This window comes from Nyctereutes procyonoides, unplaced genomic scaffold, assembly GCF_905146905.1.
Source record: "Nyctereutes procyonoides isolate TBG_1078 unplaced genomic scaffold, NYPRO_anot_genome, whole genome shotgun sequence".
In the NCBI taxonomy this organism is placed as follows: domain Eukaryota; kingdom Metazoa; phylum Chordata; class Mammalia; order Carnivora; family Canidae; genus Nyctereutes; species Nyctereutes procyonoides.
The window spans coordinates 9,710,713-9,730,456 of record NW_026575136.1 but is presented as its reverse complement, the minus strand read 5'-3'; the positions used below and the strand labels follow the sequence as shown (position 1 = coordinate 9,730,456).

Sequence of the window (19,744 nt, the reverse complement as noted above, 5' to 3'; positions counted from 1 at the left end):
GGGAGAGGTTAGGGTATTTATTCTCCTGCCTAAAATCCATGTTAAGTTACCTGTTTTAACTAAAGGTTGCACCTCCTTGAGTAATGGCCTGTTGTATGTGATTCTTGCTCCCCACTGGTTTCAGGAAGTTCCGGCCCCCAATCATCTCTTCCATTTCAGTGTAGTAACAACACCATTGCTGCTAGTCCTAGAGTCCCTGAATACTCCTTAGCAATTAGTCATTACTTCATATTTACTACTTTCTAATTAGCTTTTTTTGGTAATAAATTATATTTATTATCTATTACTGCGTAACAAATTACCTCTAAACTTCTGAGCTTAAAACGGTAATAAATTATTATTATGTCACTGTTTCTGTGGGTCAGGAATTTAGGAGTGGTTGACTGGATAGGTTTGAGAAACAATTTTCTGTGGATCCCTCACATATCTGCATTTATTGAGAGAAAAGACATTGGTTGCCTTAATTCTGTGCTACTTTCTCAAGTACATTTGCAGATCGACTTGCCTTGGAAGATAGATAATTATTTCTCTTACTTGAACAAAGTATAGCATCCTTAGTGATAAAAGATTTGGGTTTCCTAAACTCAGGATTTCTCTCATGTAATACAGCTCACCGTGTATACAGGTGTTACCTGACCCCATTCACATTGCTCTACAGGAATTAAGACTCAAACCCAGCTCAAGAAAAAGCTAATAATCCAATTATTGTATCTGTCCTCAAAAAAAGTTCTTTGTTTCTGACCCAGGAATCTTGTGTCTGCTGCAAGTATCCATGAAAACAAGGCCGGGTAATATATTAGTCGGCAAGTAGGGCAATATCTTAAACCTTTGACAATTCTTGACAGGTAGTTTTGGGTTAGGGTTTCTCATGGGGCTGCAGTCATGGTGTTGGCATGGACTGTAGTCATGGGAAGGTCTAACTGGAGATGGATGATTGAATTCCAAAATGGCTGACTCACATGACTGGCAAGTTGATGTTGGCTTTTGTCAAGAGGCCTTGGTTCCTTGCCACGTGAAATATTCCATAGGCCAGTCTGACTATTTTCCCAACACAGTAGCTGATTTCTCCAGAGTCATCGATCCAAGGTAGAAGGCACAATGTCGATGACCTGACCTCAGAAATCACATTGCTATTTCCATAATATCCTATTGGCCTCACTGGATAACACATCTACTCAGTGTGAGAAGTGACTATACAAGGACATGAGTACTGTGAGGCAAAGATCATTGTAGGTCATTTTGGAGGCTACCGTATAAGTTGTTCTCAGGATATCCCAGTTTGTGTCTAAAGTCTCTTTCCTGACTGAAACTTATTTACATGTGCTCTTAGCTCCTGTGGGCATGTTTGTATTTAAATGTGTTCTCTTTACTCTCTCTCTCTCTCTCTCTCTCTCTCTCTCTCCCTCCCTCTTTTTTTTTTTTTAATGTTTTATGTATGTATTTGAGGGAAAAAGAGAGAGAGCGAGAGAGAGCATGAGTGGGGAGGAGAAGGAGAAGCAGACTCCTCGCTGAGCAGGGAGCCTGATACGGGGCTCAATCCCAGGACCCAATGATCATGACCTGAGCCAAAGGCAGATGCTTAACCAACTGGGCCACCCAGGAGCCCCTCTCTTTACTCTCTTAGTGCAAACACTCCTAGGATCATGAATTTCATTTACAATGATATATCAAGTTACAATCTTTGAGTAATTTGGCCAAAAATTGCAATCAGTATGAGACTAAAGATACCCCAAATTTAATACTCCTTCCAATATTCAAAACAGTTGTTTTTGAATAAGAAATAGAAAAATGAATTGAGAGCAATAATTTTGAAATCTTCTTATGTAAATTGGATTAAGTTGTAGGCAAATACTTACTTAAGTGGGATAATTGAAAGAATGTGTCTATCAAAATATTTTTCCCAGTCTCTTAACAGAATATCTCTATCTATTGTCAAAGTTAGTATTGGAGAGTCATCCAAGAAAGTCTGTATTTTGTATTAAGGCATTGCATTTTATTTAGACGGGCAATGCATCACCTTGTTCTTTGGTCAATAGTGTTAAAATTTTATTTATTTATTTATTTATTTATTTATTTATTTATTTATTTATTATCAGATTCAATCCCTAAATACATATTGTCACATAACAGAAAGCACACAAATGGAGGGGTGATTTTATGGGACATAAAGGCTTGAAAAAGTCCAGAGACCCATGTGGTTTTGTGCAGTGAGGTTTTAGACAATCTGGTACTATATTTGAAGGTGCCTGAAGGAATGACAGCGCTTGTAAGAAATTCTGTACTCCTCACAAATTCAACTTTAGTTGACCCTAATGGCAGAAATGCACTAGTAATTCAGTTTTTAATGAAAGAAAGATGAACAGTTGTGTAAACAAGTTTGAAGAGCTGTGAATTACTTCTTTTACAGAAAGTAAAGTATTAGGTGACTGCAATAGTGATGATGTACTTAGGCGTATTCTGAGGTTAGAAATCTTACAGAAAGGGCACCCCCCGCCCCCAGTTTTCAGTGAAAGTATAATTTAGTTTTTGTCTGTGTTTTGAGCTGAAATATTAGTTTACATTTAAACTTTTTTCATTCTTTCCTTTTAATTCATTCCTTTAACAGTTCTCTTTTCTGCAGCTTCCTTGACAGAAAAAGCTATGGAGTTTTTCAAATCCAATAAGCAAGATTAGAAGGGAGACATCCCTCAACCAAACCTCCACCAAAAGACCTCAGGTCTTTAGTGTATGGGAGGTCTTCGGAGCTATTAATCTGGTAAAGCCTCTGACAGCTCGGAGTGCTTTTATAGATGCCTGGGATGGGCGCTGTGTTTTTAGTGTAAAACAACTCTACGTTCTGAAGATACCTCAGCTCTTTACTGTGAGGGTCAGAGCATGAGTACACTCATTCGAGGCATCTAAGGAGAGAGAGAAATGAACACAACTGTACACTGCATGCTTGAATCCCCCGGGTGTGACACTGAAACCCACTTTTGAATGATGCTCGGCATACTCCCATAAAGCCCCCTAGCTGAGACAGAGACAAAATAGCTCTGTTAATCTAGTGCCTGCTGCCAGAGCTGCTGTTCAGGTTCAGTGTTCAATCTCTTTGATACTTACTTTGCAACTGAGTGTGGATTATTCTATTAGATCTCCAGATGTGGGATTGTAGGACACACTTCAATAAACAGTAGAATCACAGGTGCTCTCACCAAGTGCCCCTCTTGCCCTTCAGCCAACCGAGGCTAAGTCTCCCTTCGCCAGTTGTTAACTGTTCTGAGATTGAGCCGATGAGACTAATAAACTTATTTTCCACAGTTATGACTCTCTCCTTCTTCACTCTTCTCCCTCCTTCTCCCCTTTCAGCCCTCTTTCTCTCCTTCTTCTTCTTACCCTCCCTCCCACACCTTCTTTGTTAGAGATGAACAAGAGAAGCTTCAGTTACTTCTGGAAGCCACCTTAACACACGAGAAGAAACAGCCACAGGATAATGGGAGATGGGAGAAGTAAGCCCCATGACAATATCCTTAGGCCATTTGAAATGAGGTTTCTTTTAGTTGCATCTGAAATCATCCACTTTGACACATGGAACATATGGAAAAAAGAGAGGCAAGCAGAGGCCTGGCATGAGTGGCTCTGCTTGTTGGTCATCCTCCAGAATTGGGGTAGAGTTTGGAAAGGTGAGAAGTATTAAAATATTTTATGTTACTATATGTTTTAGAAAGATCAGTTTGTTGGTAGTGACCAAATAGAATAAAACTGGGGGAAAAGTGTGCCTGTTCCATGGTTTGGCAAACCTTCAATGGCAGACTAAGTATTGTCTTCTAGGAGGTCACGTCAGGGCCATCCATTAGGCCCCCGCTTACTCAGGGAGTTCTTCTCTTAGCTTAATATGTTTCTGCATGAGATTTTGCTTGAAAAAAAGGTTTATAATCAAAGACTGAAAACTACTCTTTAGTAATACATACCCATTCTGTCATTGATCTGTGATAAGCATGAGGAGTGCCTCAGAAATTGTGTATCATATGTCATCCATTTGCATCTTTACCTGACTTCTTCCGTCTATACTTGACTTCTGGCAAGGCCATCGTTGTTCAGTTTTCTCATTTAGCCTGTCATCACTCCCCTTTCCATGTGAGGATGAGGTAGAGGTACAGCCGTTCCATCTTCCTGTCTTTCATTCTCCTCTCCAATACTGCTTAACAGGGAGTATACAGTTTTGTCAACATTCGGTATAGATCCTCAACTCACATGCATAATTTTTTTTTCCAGGGATGAATTTGGCCCTAAGATCATGGTTTGCATCGTACTGTTAGGAAAAAAAAAGGCATTTTGCATTTTTATGATTACCGGATATTTGTCTTTTTTTCCTCCCATTTTGAGTCCGATAAGTGTATTTGTTGTTTACATATTTTGTGAGAGTAGGTGAATGGCAAGTATTCACTGGATCCAATCAGAATGTACCGATTTCCCCGTTTAAGTCAGCAAACTTTCTGCATAAATAGGAAACAGTAGTCATAGCAGAAGCATCAACAGCCACCTTCAGAAAGAGAAAACAAAATGTCCTAATGCAGGATTTTTTATGTATAATTCAATTGCTTTGGTAAAATATCTACTGGCAAAGCTGAACCTAAACAGCATTTCACATGCATCCTAAACAGCTTGCCTGAAGACTGAAGCATACTCTGCTTATATACTTTCTGAAATCTATCTATATTTTATTTTGTCTTGGAAAAAGATTAAAGAATAGAATTATATTAGAACTGGTGGAGGCATGATCCATGCCCCCTTGATTATATTGAAACATTAAAATGTCATCAGCATGTTAATTTTGTCATCTCAACTGCACGAGATTTATTCAGCACTTCTATCTATTACATTACTGTGGAAACACAATTTATTCTGATTGTGGAAATGTCATAGGCAGCAACTAAAAACATCTGGAATTCTTGGTTTAGAAAGAATGCCTGGTTTCAATAATGCTATTTCTAAATTAACTTTATCTATGAAGAAGGCAGGAATCACGCATTTTTAAATTATTCAATTTGAAATATTCATTTGGCTCACAGTTTTAACTGAGGAGGTTAAAAACTAAAAACTAAAAAAAAAAAAAAAAGATAAAATTTGTGGGTAAGGAACTATTGTTTTTCAATGATTGGGAAAAATAAAATGGTCCTCAATGAAAGTGTAATTTCAGGAAAATATAGTAACTTGATTTTTTTGTTTGTTTGTTTTTCCTCTTCATTATGGCAAGAAAAGCTTGACTAAGTCTGTGACACATCTAGAAAGTAGAAGCAAAGGAGAGAGATGGGTAATTAATTCCATGAAGACAAAAGAATTGTCAGAATGGCACAAAGAAATATAAATTTTGCTTTTACGCTTTACTTTCTCCTTTATAAAATCTGAACATAGAGTACATTTCTTTGCTACCGCTGAGATGAAAGCCCTTCCCTTACTAAGGACTTGTATACAAGGTGGTGAGGGAGGAAAGAAGCACAAGTTGGTTGATAATAATTTAGGGATTTTCTCAGTATGCATATCTGTAATTTGTTATCTGAGGTATCTAAATCCTGAAGCTCTGAAAACTGAAATAAATGCCCACTGAGTGGCAAAAATTGAAGCTGACCTAATGTGAAGTTATATTCTGCATTTCATTTACCTGACTATTCATAATTTCACCGAAGAATTACCAATTCTAATTACTAATACTAATGCAATTATACGGTGCTGCCCCATACCTCATGTAGAATAATTCTTCCCTAGAACTTGAAAAACTCTAAGTCACAAAACTCATCTTGTTGGAAAAGTTTCAGATAAATGGGTTATGGATCTGTAGTAAATTCTAGAGTCCACCTCCCTGACCCTCACCACATCAAAGCAGATTGTTTCCAACTTGTGTGGGCTTGACTTTTTTTTTTTTCTTTTTTTTTTTTTAACAGATTTTTATGTATTTATTCATGAGAGGCACAGAGAGAGAGAGAGAGAGAGGGGCAGAGACACAGGCAGAGGGAGGAGTAGGCTCCCTGCAGGAGCCCGATGTGGGACTCATCCCGGTTCCTGGATCACGCCCTGGGCCCTGTGTGGGCCTGGCGTAAAAATCTTCTGCCGTGAGGCATTATTTGAAACACCTGTGCTCAAGTCTTAGCTTAAATCCACCTTCAGGTTTCGCATCTAGTATTAACATTATTTTGGCAAACACTATGGAAAATAAATATTATTACGCTTATTAGATACATGCAGCTGCTGCATTCCTGCTTTTTATTTTTAACACTCTTCTGACTTGGGAATATTTTTAGATTTACAGAAAAGTTGCAAAGATAGTACAGAGGACTCCCGTGGACCATCATCATGTCCCTATCTCTTTCCTGCTATTTTAAAGAAGCTGATATTACCAAAGTTCCGTGCTCAGATGTCTGTTGATTGGCTAATCAAATCGCTTCCCCCCTTTTTTTAAGGTGCCCTTATTGGGCTCTGCACATGGCTTCTATTTATGATCCTTAATTCTTACAAGTAAGTTAAGTGAAGATTACTTTTGCACAGCTTAGAAGGGGAAAAATGAAGGTCAAGGAGAGGAACTGACCAACGCAGGGCAGCAGTTCTTCAATAACAGAACTAAGTGTCTAACTCAGGACCTCAGGGGCTCCAAAGCACAAAATCTCTTCAAAGCCCACCACTATCATCAGCCCCTGCCTTGTTGAGGGCCCCTGGTCAGCAGAATTTGTCTTCCTTCTTCAAGCTCCTATTTGGTCTCCTGGCTGAAGCTACACCCTCTCTTAACCTCACTCAGGGATGCTCCCCGGAGCCTGTGGGAGATTGGGAAGCCAGCCCATGGAGTTTAGCAAGATAAGCATTAGCAGAGGGAAAAACTTATTTTTTGCCACTTTTGAGGTTCAGGAATAAGGCCTTTCATGGCTTCTTCCTTTGTTTATGCAAAGGCACTCCATTAGCATTGGCATGTGTTCTTTGTCTTCTAAGAGAAAAAGAGAAAGGATGGAGCTTTAGAGGCTGCTTTTTTTTTTTTTTTTTTTAAATGTAGCCTCCTTTTATCTGGAGGAACAAGCTGTAAAATACCCTTAGAAAACCACTTAAGAGGCTAAGGGGAAGAATGGTTATGAGACCCTCAGTTGTTTTTTTTTTTTTTTAAATACAGTAGCTTTGTTTATGTCACTCAAAGGCGTGGTGAAAACAGAAAAGGAGAAACTACCCGGAAGCTGCTCGAATAGAATGGAGGTAAATAAGCCTCTCCTCAGAGTTTCTCCCTCTTTGAATCTTATTCAGTCACAACTAGGCACCCACACTAGTTTAGAGGGATGCCTGAAGGGCAACAAGGACTGCTGTGTTAGGAAGATACTCTTGAACACTTAGAGTTAAAAACTTTTCAATAAGTATGTCATTATACTTGGCTGAACCTTACATAGTCATCATGAAATAACCCTCTTTTGAACCCCCAAGAGATCTCATATGAAAAAGTCACACAGCAGTTCCCAGGTGGGCTGGGTATAATCATGATATCACTAGGTCCTTATGAAATCAGCTTATTTACTATTTATTTTATAGAAATTGAAAAGTATTCTCCTAATATTTACAGAACGTAATCCACCTGAGAAATCAAATATACCTGCATTTCTTCCTGTATCAAGAATTAAAGCAACACAGATGAAAACAGGTCTTCCTGTGGCTCTGAGGCTCCTGCCGTCTTGTGGCTCTGTGTCTTCAAGACATGGTCTCCAGGTTCACCATGCAAGAGCAAAGATGTGGGAATCCCATCAGGGAGGTCTTTATAGGCCATTCTTGGCTGTGGCCTGTATCAATTATTTCTATGTTGTGTTGGCAACATGGGAAGTGTGTTTTTATATGGGTATCCGTGAAGGAAAAGAAACTGGTGTAGTGAAGAGCTCACCAGTCTCTGCCATACTTCCCAGGTTAAGGCAAACTCTCTTTTATTCAAAAATTTTCCTTGACTTTTAATTCTGTTAAAGAAAATCTCTTATGTTTTCCTTTACCTTTCATCTTAATTTCTCCTTTTCTCCTCCTTCCCCCTGCAATTTCTCTCCTGCCTTTCTCTTACTTGGCTTCAGTTTTCTTCTGTATAAGCCCCAGGTCGTTGAGTTAGCCTGGCAGCGTGTTTTCCATTACCCACAGTAACCTTGCTACCTGGTTCTCCACAGCTGTCCCCTCAGTCCTCCATGACTGTGTAACCAAACTAACAGAAGGTTGTTCCTTGGTACCCCCAAGATAGAAACTACACCCGGTGGAGCTGCCTCACAAAGTAAATTTTATTTGCAGCAAATAAAGAGATCACAGGGAATAGCTTTGAAAGCTGTGACTCCCTGAGCAAGGGTGAATGGACTCCTTTTATTTAGGGTGAGGATATTTAGATAGGGAAGCTTGTCATCCTATGTGGACAGGGATAGATTCCACATGTGCCTCCAGGAAGCATCCATATACAGACATTGTATGTTATGTAAAATGAGGCTGGTGCTCTTTCTTGAGCAGAGAGTTTAGTATTATAATGAGGTAAAACTTTGAGGTCCACCCATACAGGTGAGTTTGGGGGGTTAGCTCATACTGATTTGGGTGGTCAGGGCCTTCAGGCAGTGATTCTTGCTTAAAGGGTGGTTTTAGTTTCCTTCATAGGGTTTTACTTCCATAGGGTCTTTTATCTATGTTAAGAGAGAACCTGGAAAGAAAAGCTTAAGAAAAAAAAATGTGGAACAAATATCAGTGGGTACGAGGAGGTGAACGTTAAAGATCAAGTCTTGGGGTTTAGCTGATGACACTTAAGCAATCTAATCTTTCTCCACTTTTATTCCACATGGAAAATACCACCACCACTACCAGGAGCAACAGAAACTTGGTAGTCCTTGGTCCTTATTGGGTCCTTGGTCCTTATATTCCACCATTTTGGAATATAGGTGAGGTCCAGAGTCGACGACCAAGAAAGAATTCTTGAGCTGTCTTTGGTGCAAAATGGTGGTTTTATTAAAGCCGGGGGACAGGACCTATGGGCAGGAAGAGAAGCTGCCCGGGGCTTGTGAAAAGTGGCTGATTATAAACCTGGGAGAGTAGGTAAGGAAAAGGGAGATTTCAGAGGGATTTTCATATGCTAAGGGGGACCTGCAAGATCTTGGAGGCCTTGTCCTTGTCAAGTTAAAGATTGCTTTTCCCTCTAGCAAGGTATTAACATTAAGATATTTGGAAACTTCCTGAAGAATATCACACATATCATGCCCTGGGGTGGGGGGTCCTTTGTGGGATATCGGCTGTGCTTTGTCCTCAGCTAGCCCTTCTCCCCCATCACTTATAAACCTGTTTCTAACTTCTGCCAAATGCTAATAATAATGCTGTTTGGCTGTTAGTGATTTGTGATCAATGTACTTTTTTTTTCTTTTCTTTTTTAATATATTTTTTTCATTTTCTTTACAACTTTTTTTTTTTAAGCTCAGGTGAGGTTTGAACTCATGACCCTGAGATCAAGAGTCACATGCTCTACCTATTGAACTAGCTAAGTGCCCCTACTTTTCCATTTTCCATAGCAAATATTTCAAACTTTTATAATATACTTCATCTGTTTATTACTATCTGCTGTAACATCAGAAACTTAAAAAAATTAGAAAAAAAAATTACATGCAAGTTCCCCACATTCTACTTCTAACCAAGTATGTTTGTATGTTATGGCCTATTTGTTTTCCAGGACACTTGTGCTCAGACTGCTCCTCGCCCTTACTTCCTTACTCTTTCTTCATCTCTTCTCCGTTCTCCATCTGCTTCTCCTCCCCATCTGTATCTTGCTCCTGCTGTGGAAAAAAAAAACTGATTCATCCTTCAAAATGTACCTGTAGTATCAGTGTTTTAGTCTATTCTGCTCCTATAACAAACGACCGCAGACTAGGTGGCTTAAGCAACAGAAATTCACCTTCTCACAGTCTGGAGGCTGAGAAGTCCGAGATCAAGGTGCCATCAAGGTAGGTTTTATTCTGAGGCGTCTTCTATTGAATTATAGGCAGCTACCGTTGACTGTGTGCTCACATGATTTTTTCTTGTGTGAGCCTGGGGGGGTGGGCAGGGAGAGGAGAAAAGAAGAGAGGGAAGAGGGGAGAGAAATAAGCTCTCTGGTGTCTCTTCTTCAAAGGATCAGAGTCCCACTTTTGTCATCTCATTTAACCTTAATTACTTCCTGAGGAGTTCCATCTCTAAATACAGCCATATTAGGGGACACCCTCACCATAGCTTACAATTTTAGCATGATAACCATTTGACTCTAGCTGCACAAATGTGACCCTTGAAAACAATCTGTGTCGTATTTTAGACTATCTCCCTATTTTCAACTTCATCATATGAATTTTAGAGGGACACATTCATCCATAACAATCACCTCCCAGTGATTTCTTATCTCTTATCTATCCTCTATGGACTGTACGCTAGGTAGAGCTGGAACTCATGTCTTAGTCTCCTAGTTCAATAGCTAACCCTGGGTCTATGGCAGACTATGCTTTCTCTAACTATTTTTGATTGATCGATTGACCCACAAGATCTTGAAAGTCAACTAAATGATCAAAGACAGATTACATATAGCTTAATGGAAAGAATGGTGCATTTAATTTCAGATATTTTGAAATTGATTCCCTATATATGGCATGCATAAATTCTTCAATGGAATGTTTAATTCAGCTCGGTTCTATGATCATTTGAGGAAATACCACTTACAAGTACCAGCTTGTGTACATGTATAAATTCCTCAAGCACTGGAATGGAAAAATTTGAGTGTGTTCGTTCCATTGAGCTTGTATATCTCAAAAGGATGCTAGCATAAAACTGCTTTGAGAATTAGAAGCTTATTGTGAATTGAGAACAGTATCTAGAGTTATAGCTATTTCTTTCAAGAGGTCTGGGTAGTTCAAGCATATGCTTTAAGGCCTTAAAACCTTATTCCGTTTTTTGCCATCTTTTTAATACTGACCTGCTTCAATTTTTTTTGTATTTTTTTTTTTTTTGTGTGTGTGTGTTTTAACCAATTACATCTTGGAATTATAGATTAGATTTTTTTTTTTTAGCTTGCTGTTTGTGATTATTCTTACTAGTTCATCAACTCCATAGTTGTCAGAAAGGCATTTTTGCATGAAATTTAATTTCTGCAATGAAGGTTGAAAAATTATCTTGTCTCATCAATAAAGGAAAACTCTACCACATTTCCCCCCTCTGCCCGTTTTCTGTCAGAGCAAAATAATCTCTTGAATTATCTGTATAAAATATTTTGCATTGTTCTGGCAATGATCTGGCTCTATCCCTGGATAGGAAATTGGGCATGTGTGGCTAGGCATCCAGAGGAATATGTTTACCAATGAATTATCTTCCAAGGTTTTGACACCACCATCAGTTATGCCAGATGCAAATCATTTACTCTCTGTCAGTTCAAATACACAGTCTTGTTTGGATGGCTTAAATCTATGCTGGCACCAAAATACAGCAAGCAATATTGCTCAACTTTTGAGTTGAAAGCATAGACAAATGTATACAGCGCCAAAACATGGAAATAATACAATGTAGGCTGAATTTTGCTAAGTGTTACTTAATGTTAGCATAGCATGAGATTGTCAAAGGAATAGTGACATTTCCTACTGAGAAAAGGAAATGTTCTTCTACAATGGTAGACAGAAATGTTTGACATGGAGTTTTCAGAAGACTGTCATGTTCTATATGGCCCACCATCCTGCCAGATCTCATAAAGTGAAAAATGAAGCCCCTGGTAAATACCTCAGGGAAATGCCAAATTAAATTCTGGAATTTGGGGATGTAATAATAATGACTTCAGTGCTGCAATATTTCATAGAGTTTAGCATCTGTCTATAGACCATGAACTGGTGGATTAATGACCTCAAGAGTAAAAGAGATTTGACCAATTTTTCTTTATACTTTCCTACTTCTGAATCAAGGCAGGTCATGGTACAAAAATTTAGATTGTTAAATCATTAATTTTTTGACTTTTGTCATGAAGATAGCTGAGTACATAAGTTGACCAATATTTTGACTTACTGAATAGGCACAATTTCTGTGTATATGAAATAATGGGGGAATTTAATAAAAGATACTAGTTGAGGACAGTGGTTAAGTTCACACACAGATCACTGAGTTAGAAAACCCAGATTTAAATACTAGTTCCACTATTTCATTGCAGTATTGACTTTTTTTTTAAAGATTTTATTTATTCATGAGAGACACAGAGGGAGAGGCAGAGACGCAGGCAGAGGGAAAAGCAGGTTCCCTGTGGGAAGCCCGATGTGGGACTCCATCCCAGGACCCTTAGATCATGATCTGAGCCATCCAGGTGCCCCAGTATTGACTTTGCTTAGCCTCAGTTTTCTTATCTATAAAACTCAAAACAAGAGTTTTATAGATAAGAAAACCGAATATCTATGTTCTAGTCCTGAAAGTCTACTGAATTAACAGTTTCCTCTTTCAACCTCTCAAAATACCCGGATTTCCCTTTCCCTTCGGACTACTGCTTTTTATTGCCTCAGCCTTTTTGTCTCTCACTAAAGAAACAGGGCACGCCTGGGTGGCTCAGTGGTTGAGCATCTGCCTTCAGCCCAGGGCATGATCCCAGGTTCCAGGATCGAGTCCCACGTCGGGCTCCCTGCATAGAGCCTGCTTCTCCCTCTGCCTGTGTCTCTGCCTCTCTCTCTCTCTCTCTGGCTCTCATGAATAAATAAATAAAATCTTTAAAAAAGAAGAAGAAGAAAGAAAAAAAAAGATAATTCCTAAAAGTAAAGTATTGATTAAAATGTGAAGCATGTTTATATGCATACTTATGATACTGGCAATTGTTATAAACATACATATGACATAAAGTCATAAGGACTTTAAGTGAGCTGAATAATCAAGATAATCTAATGTTAAAATGAAACAAAACAAAAGAAAAAAAAAACAAAAAAAACCTTCTTCTTCTTGGATAGAACAACTCTAACCCAATGTTTTCCTGGCTTCTTTCACTTTGGCCTTTCCCTCTCAGTTAGATTTAAATTGGGTACGTAATCACATTTCTAGTTAAATTGTTTCGCAGAGTCAGGACCTAAAGAGTGTCCCCAGATCCAGCAATAGAGAAAAACACATTTATGCCAGAAAATATTGGTGCTTTTTAGTTTTTTTTTAACATGTTTTTGTATAAAGCGGTTATATAAAATAAATAAGTGACCATGAAATTATTTTAAAATCCACATATTTATGATTTGAGGACATTTTGCACTAGTTGCTCATCAACCAAGACAGTGATTCTCAATGAAAGATTTTGCTCTGTGGAGGACACTGGTAATGTCTAGAGACATTTTTAACTTTTATGACTATGGTGGGTGGAGGGGAATCACCAGCATGTGGTGGGTACAGACCAACAATTTCACTAAATATCCTACCATATGTAAGATAATCCCCATAATAAAGAATTATCTGGTCCTGTCAATGGTGCTGCTCTGGAGAAACCATTTCTATCAGGTTTGTATCATACAGAGGTGAGTTTTTGCATTTCAGAACTAGTAGAAGACTGATTTAGAGATGCTAGAATGTATTTGAACATATTTTCAGCATCATGCACAGGTAACACATTTCCGGAGGAAATCACACACAAATTATCACTTCCTAGAGACAATGAACAAGCAGCATAAGAGGTTCAAGCATTCCGATTTGAGTACACGGAGTGTAATGTTTTGTAACTTTATTGTTCCTGGTATGGGAGGAACTTCATATACCTGTTGATAGATTATTTTCTGCAATCAATTAAAACAGTTCTTTTGGGACGCCTGGGTGGCTCAGGGCATGATCCTGGAGTCCTGGGATTGAGTCTCACATCGGGCTCCTTGTGAAGAGGCTCACACGCAGCCTGCTTCTCCCTCTTCCTATGGCTCTGCCTCTCTCTCTCTCTCTCTCTCTCTCTCTGTGTGTGTGTCTCATGAATAAATAAATAAAATCTTAGAAAAAAACAAACAGTTCCCTTGGGTTACCCATAAATACGTTTCACTTTTTAATACATATTTTTATTTGAACTAACAGAGAAAATGTTTTCTAAATTGAGCCTTGACTCTCAACATTATTATAAGTTAAAACTAGAAAGAATTAAAAAAATCATCACTTCTTCATTTTACAACTGAGAAAGTTGGGAGACAAAGAGACTGAGTAACTTTCCCAAGGTTATAGTTTGTTGTGTGTAGTGTCAGGGCCATATTTCTAGTCCAGTCAATTATTATTATTATCAATATTTTACTTTTAATGCTGTCATTCATTTTAAATACATTCAACTTCACTGCCCATTTTTCAAAGAACTTTCTTGTCCCTCCCCCCGCCACCCTTCCCACCACAACTCCCACTTACATTTCCTTTTGTATGATTTTTTTTTCTTCCTCTGATTTCTTTCAGGTCAGTGAAGCCAATAGTAGGAGACCTTTAATTTGATACCTTGCCCAAAAGCCTTTCCATGGACTTTTATACCAAATCAGACTCCCCTAGATTTAAGAGGTATGGAAAAGCTAGATTCAGCTGTCTGAGGCTGGCTAATCTTCCATTTGGTCAGAGTGTGAAGTGGTCTATGTTGCACAGCTCCTCCATCACCAGAGGAAAAGCTCTTCTCATTTATGCTGGCTTAACTTACAGGGATTTTAGTGATCCACAAAACAAGTGAAATTTAAGATACACATCTTAAGCTCAGTTTGTAAAGGCCCGTGCTTTCAATAACAAAACTCACAGTGACAGTGATGTATGGTTTTCTTTATGAGACCTGAAAACTGATGGATATGTGATCTTATAAATGCTTAGACAAACTAATGCACATAATTATATTTTCCATTTGAAGTCTATTGCTAGGCATTCTAATACAATATCATTAGTTGAAATGGCCACGATGATACAGCTTGGGCAGTTTGTCACGGTAATTACAGGGTGATTATTTTTGACTGGAATAAAGATTTCAGTTTTAGTATGGTGGAAAGCATCATCACAAATTACAGTCTTGGAAAATAATAATAAAAACTTTAAGATTTTAATGCATTCTGCAGCATTATTCCAAAATAATTTCTCATTAAGGAAAATGTCCATAAATTGGATAAATAAATTATTTTTAAAGTGATTAAAATATGGCTTTGCCAAAAGGATCCCACTTATCTCATTAATGGTTCCTATGTATAAAAATGTCGACATTAGATAAAATTTGAGTGTGGTAAATAAGGCTTATGTCATAATTAACAACCTTTGAAGAAAGGTTGTTTTTTTTTTTTTTTTTTTTTTTTTTTTTTTAGCAGACACAAAAGTACGGCATTTATCTTCACTATTTTCAGAATGGTTGATTAAAGTAGACAGTGTCCTAACATCTGTATTGAAAACTATATTAATCAATTGATTAATCATGTAACATTAATCAAAAGCCTCCCTAAGTGTTTTAGTATCTGAGCAGCTCTTAGTATTTTCTATCAGATCCCTTTTAAGGTGTCCATTAAAAAGATTAAATTTGGGTGGTAAATACTGAGGGGTTGTGGAACTTGCGGCTTCTCACTGGAAGGTCACAGACACCGCTCATTAGTGCTACTTTTAATGGGATAAGAAGCAAAAGTTTTGAATATGTGACTAAATCAATTAATCAGTCGTGCATTTGACTCATTCCAGTAAGCAGTTTCGTATTTGCCGAATTGGCACCGTGGCCATCTGGGTGATTTGTCCTCCCTGGGTTCACTTAAACCAAAGAACACTTTTTACATAAGAGTTCAAATGGCGAAAGAGTTAGAATGGCAAAAGACTGATGCAGCAACTGCTATTCAATATGTTGGTTTGTAGAAACCAGTTAAAAGTCAGCCTTTATTATTAAGAATGTATTTAAATGATCTAGGTTGCCCTGTACAATGAGTGTAAAACTTCCTATTACTGGAGTGGATGGTTCACAATCAAATGAATTATTTCAGTGTTTAGTGAGATTCAATTGAACTTCATAGTACACTCTCCAGCTTACTAATCAGCTGTAAATTTCAACATTGGCGATTTATAATTGGTTAGTTCTTAGATTTCCAAACTCTTTGACATGTAAGATTAGTCAGGCAAATTTGTGCAATAAATATGGAGAATGTCAGTATCAAAAACAAACAGAAAATTAATATAGTTAAGGACAATTATAATAATCAACTATCAGGCAGTAAATGAAATGATTTGCCATAATCTCAGAGGGTACTGCTCTATTATCTTTTGTGGCTCATAGCTTTCCAATTTTTAAAAAGCAACAGTTTTCAATATATCTGTTTATTTTGATCATTTAACAATACACAAAATGGTAGGTTCTACAAACTCTTTTGATCCTACGGTCCTTTTTGTTTACTTGTTGGAGATTTTCTTGCTACTGTTGAAGAAATGATCATAATGACATTCAATGAAATTAAATCTTGTCAATTTTGGGGGGATAATTTTGCCAGCTTTTCAAACAGAATCCAAACCTATAGACATTTAAAAGCATGGTATGGCCCATCTGTTCATCCCTGCTGTTGCTTGAGGAAAGATTCTGTAGACAAGACAGTTCCCAGAGTTTCTTCAAAGAACTTTATGATTTGGGCAATCTCTAGCTATTGCTGTTTTTCAACAAAATGATTAGGTGGTAGTTTTAAAATTTGCAAATATGTCCTGAAGCTTCAGCAATAGAAACACATATCTAGTTAACTAAATTTAATATATGCTGAATATCTTCAGTTTCAAAAGATGCTTCTTTTCTTCTCTGCCAGTTGCTCAGAGTGAAAACAGCCAGTTTATTATATATGCTGCAGTGATGCCCATCTGCAAAAGGATGATGATTGAGAGATAAAGGAATGTTTCATCTCTGCATTCCTCTTTTGGGGAAAGTTTTCCACCGAAGAAAGGCATCTACTAAAAGAACAGTTACCTTTATGATGAATTAGGCAATCACACAAATTCTTAAGAAATAACTTTACATTTTGAGTTAGCACTTAGTAGTACAGAAAGAGAATTTAGAAATCCATCTGACTTCCCAAAGTTGATCGACCAAGTGCATTACTTTCTTACTCTTCTCAGTTCTTTGTTATCAGCAGAATAGTGCTTAAAAGAAAGTTACAGAATAAATCTAATTATGATAAGGCATTATATAAAATTGGTTTCTGTTAGCATGCACAATCTACATTCTAATTCTGCATGTGCATTTTGGTATGAAGTATCTGAATAATATTCTTAGTTGATTAATACTTAGAGCTATTCAGGTACACACCAAATGCTCTAAACCTTTATTTCAGTTCTTTGTTACCAAATAATTACATGAAAAAGAAACATGTCTAAAATAATCAGAAATAGATTTGGTTATGTCTCTGTGTATATATTGTTTCATATTTGAGTTATATTTTCATTTTGCTATTGACGTGAAGCTTGGTTGCCTTCAGCGGGAAAGGAAATATAATCTGCATAATTCCCATTAGTTCTTCATTGGGTAAATGCATTTTGATATTCTATAGTAGGTTGGTTTGTGGCTAATCATTTTTGTACTTAGCAGCAGGTGTTACTACTATATTGAAAAAATAGTACACACTGTAGGAATTATGAGTATAATTTAGCCATAAAACACCTAAACTTCAGTATCCATCAACTCATAGGTTCGGAAATGTGAAATAGAATTAGTTGCTAATAGGGTCATTGCCTCATTACCTGGGTTAGCTTTTGTACTATTCAAAGGTGTTTTAGAGAGATAGTTATTTTTTAGTGTTGCTCTTATGGTGTGATAGGTCTACCTCGTATCATGTATTCTGAAGGAATGTTATCTCCCATGTGTTGCTTTGGGACAGCTTTTTAGGGAGGGCACTATTATGAACACGTGAAAGCATTATATGTTGGAACCATTTTCCTTTATAAGTTTTGGCTAAAATTTAAATTTTAAATGATCTTACATGAATGTCCAATTAAAAGTAGATTTCTATAGTTTTCAAAGCGACAACCCCTTAATAGAATTCAAAATTGCATAATTCTGTGATTGCAGGCATAAACTACTGGTGATTATGAGTGAAAACTTTTGTTCCTTAGCCTAGTCCTCAGACCTTTAGGAGGAGGATTTTGGAAAATCATAGAATCGCTTCTGTGACCTCATTTTTAAGAGAAATGATGGGACAGATGTATCTGGCTCATCATTTTGTGAGGTTCACTTGAGATAAAGGAATTAATGTCACTTTGAAAAACTGTCAATTATCAAAGAAATGTAAATTTATACTATTATCTTAGAGATTACTGTTTATTGTGTTATTATGCTGTTGATTAGGGCCCTTAGGTCCTGTTTAGGATGCTATTCACTCAGCTGAAGTCTGTTTCTGGAGTCCTGTTGCCTTACTTCGTCACAACTTTTATCTTTGACTTACTAAATTGTGTGGATTTGATCAAGTGACCCAACTTTACTGTATCTCATTTTACTCATTTGTAAAACAGAAAGTAATACCTAGATTACAGGGTTTTTGGAAGGACCAAATGTGTTAATACAAAGAAAACTCTGAGAACATGAGACAAAAAAGCTCTTTCACTGCTTTTGTTGTTGCTGTTACCAGTATCTTGTGGTCTAGCCAAGTGGAGTGACACATTCACTTTCTATTCAAGTTTCTTGTGATGTAAGCTTGAGCCATGGCAGGAGGAAAATGTGGAAATGAGCTTCCCAAATGTTGTTGTTGTTGTTTTTAAAAAACATAGTTCTTATTTTTCTCCAAAGTAATTAACTCTTTTTTCCAGTAATAGAGGCCTCAAAAGACAAATGGAAGTGTGAAGTGAAATTTATCCTGACTGTTCGAGAGATTATAGTTTTCCCTCTACACATTCAGCCAGTAGATTCGTTTCCTGGGCAATAACTTACTGAATAATTAGGACAATTCTAAACATGTGGTTCATATCTATAAATGAAAGTGACATGAACTTGTTCTATGAAAGTTTCGTGCTCATTAGAGTAAAAACTGAACTGATATAGACAAGGTGGTGGGACAAGAAAACTGGAATTTGGTTAAGGGGTAATTCTGATTAAATATAGTTTCCTCATTAGCTCTTGATCTTTAGTCCATCCATAGATAGACCAGGCTTACCTGATCTTCTGCTGAGATAGAAACCTAGTTTACTATAATACCCATGGAATTTATTGTTCCACTACCTAAATCTGCTAACCTGCTAACATTTTCTTACCAGATACATACTTTTTTTTTTTTTTTTTTTTTAACAGGCTCCACACCCAGTCTGGAGCCCAATGTGGGGCTTGAATTTATAACCTTGAGATCAAGACCTGAGATGAAATTGAGTTGGACACTTAATCAACTGAGCCATCCAAATACATGCCTTTTCTTTTCACTGTGGTTCTTTGTTTTCTCTTCATATGAATATCCTAGTGATCTGAACTTTCTTAATGCTGAAAATTGGAAATAATGGAACAATAGTTTATGCTAAGGGTATGTTTTCTCCAAACCAATTTTCTTTTCCTAAGAATTTGTACACTGCAAGTACTTGGGCCTGAAGAGGGTTGACAATTCTCCTTCAAGAGTTATTTAAATTTCCTAGGAGTATAATGAATCACATTCAGAGGTTCCTGTCAGGAGAGCATATGACTCTTGATCTCAGAGAGGGTTTCTGGAGTCCTGTTGCCTTACTTCTTATACCCATGTTGGGTGTAGAGCTTACTTGAAAAAAATAAAAATTGAATTAAATAAATAATTTTCCTTTGATTCACTGTAAGATTTTTTTTTTTTAAATCAGATTTCAGCTTTCTCCTGGGAAATAAGCCTAA

The 19,744-nt window shown here is 37.3% G+C and overlaps 1 long non-coding RNA gene across 1 annotated transcript in view; it reads left to right on the top strand.

Moving 5' to 3' along the window:
• LOC129495520 (uncharacterized) overlaps positions 1-19,271 on the top strand; it is a 332,901-nt gene extending 313,630 nt beyond the window's left edge. The window contains exon 3 of the long non-coding RNA XR_008661540.1: positions 19,187-19,271. This is a non-coding gene — a long non-coding RNA (uncharacterized LOC129495520). The remainder of the gene's footprint in view (positions 1-19,186) is intronic.
• The last annotated feature ends 473 nt before the right edge of the window (positions 19,272-19,744 follow it).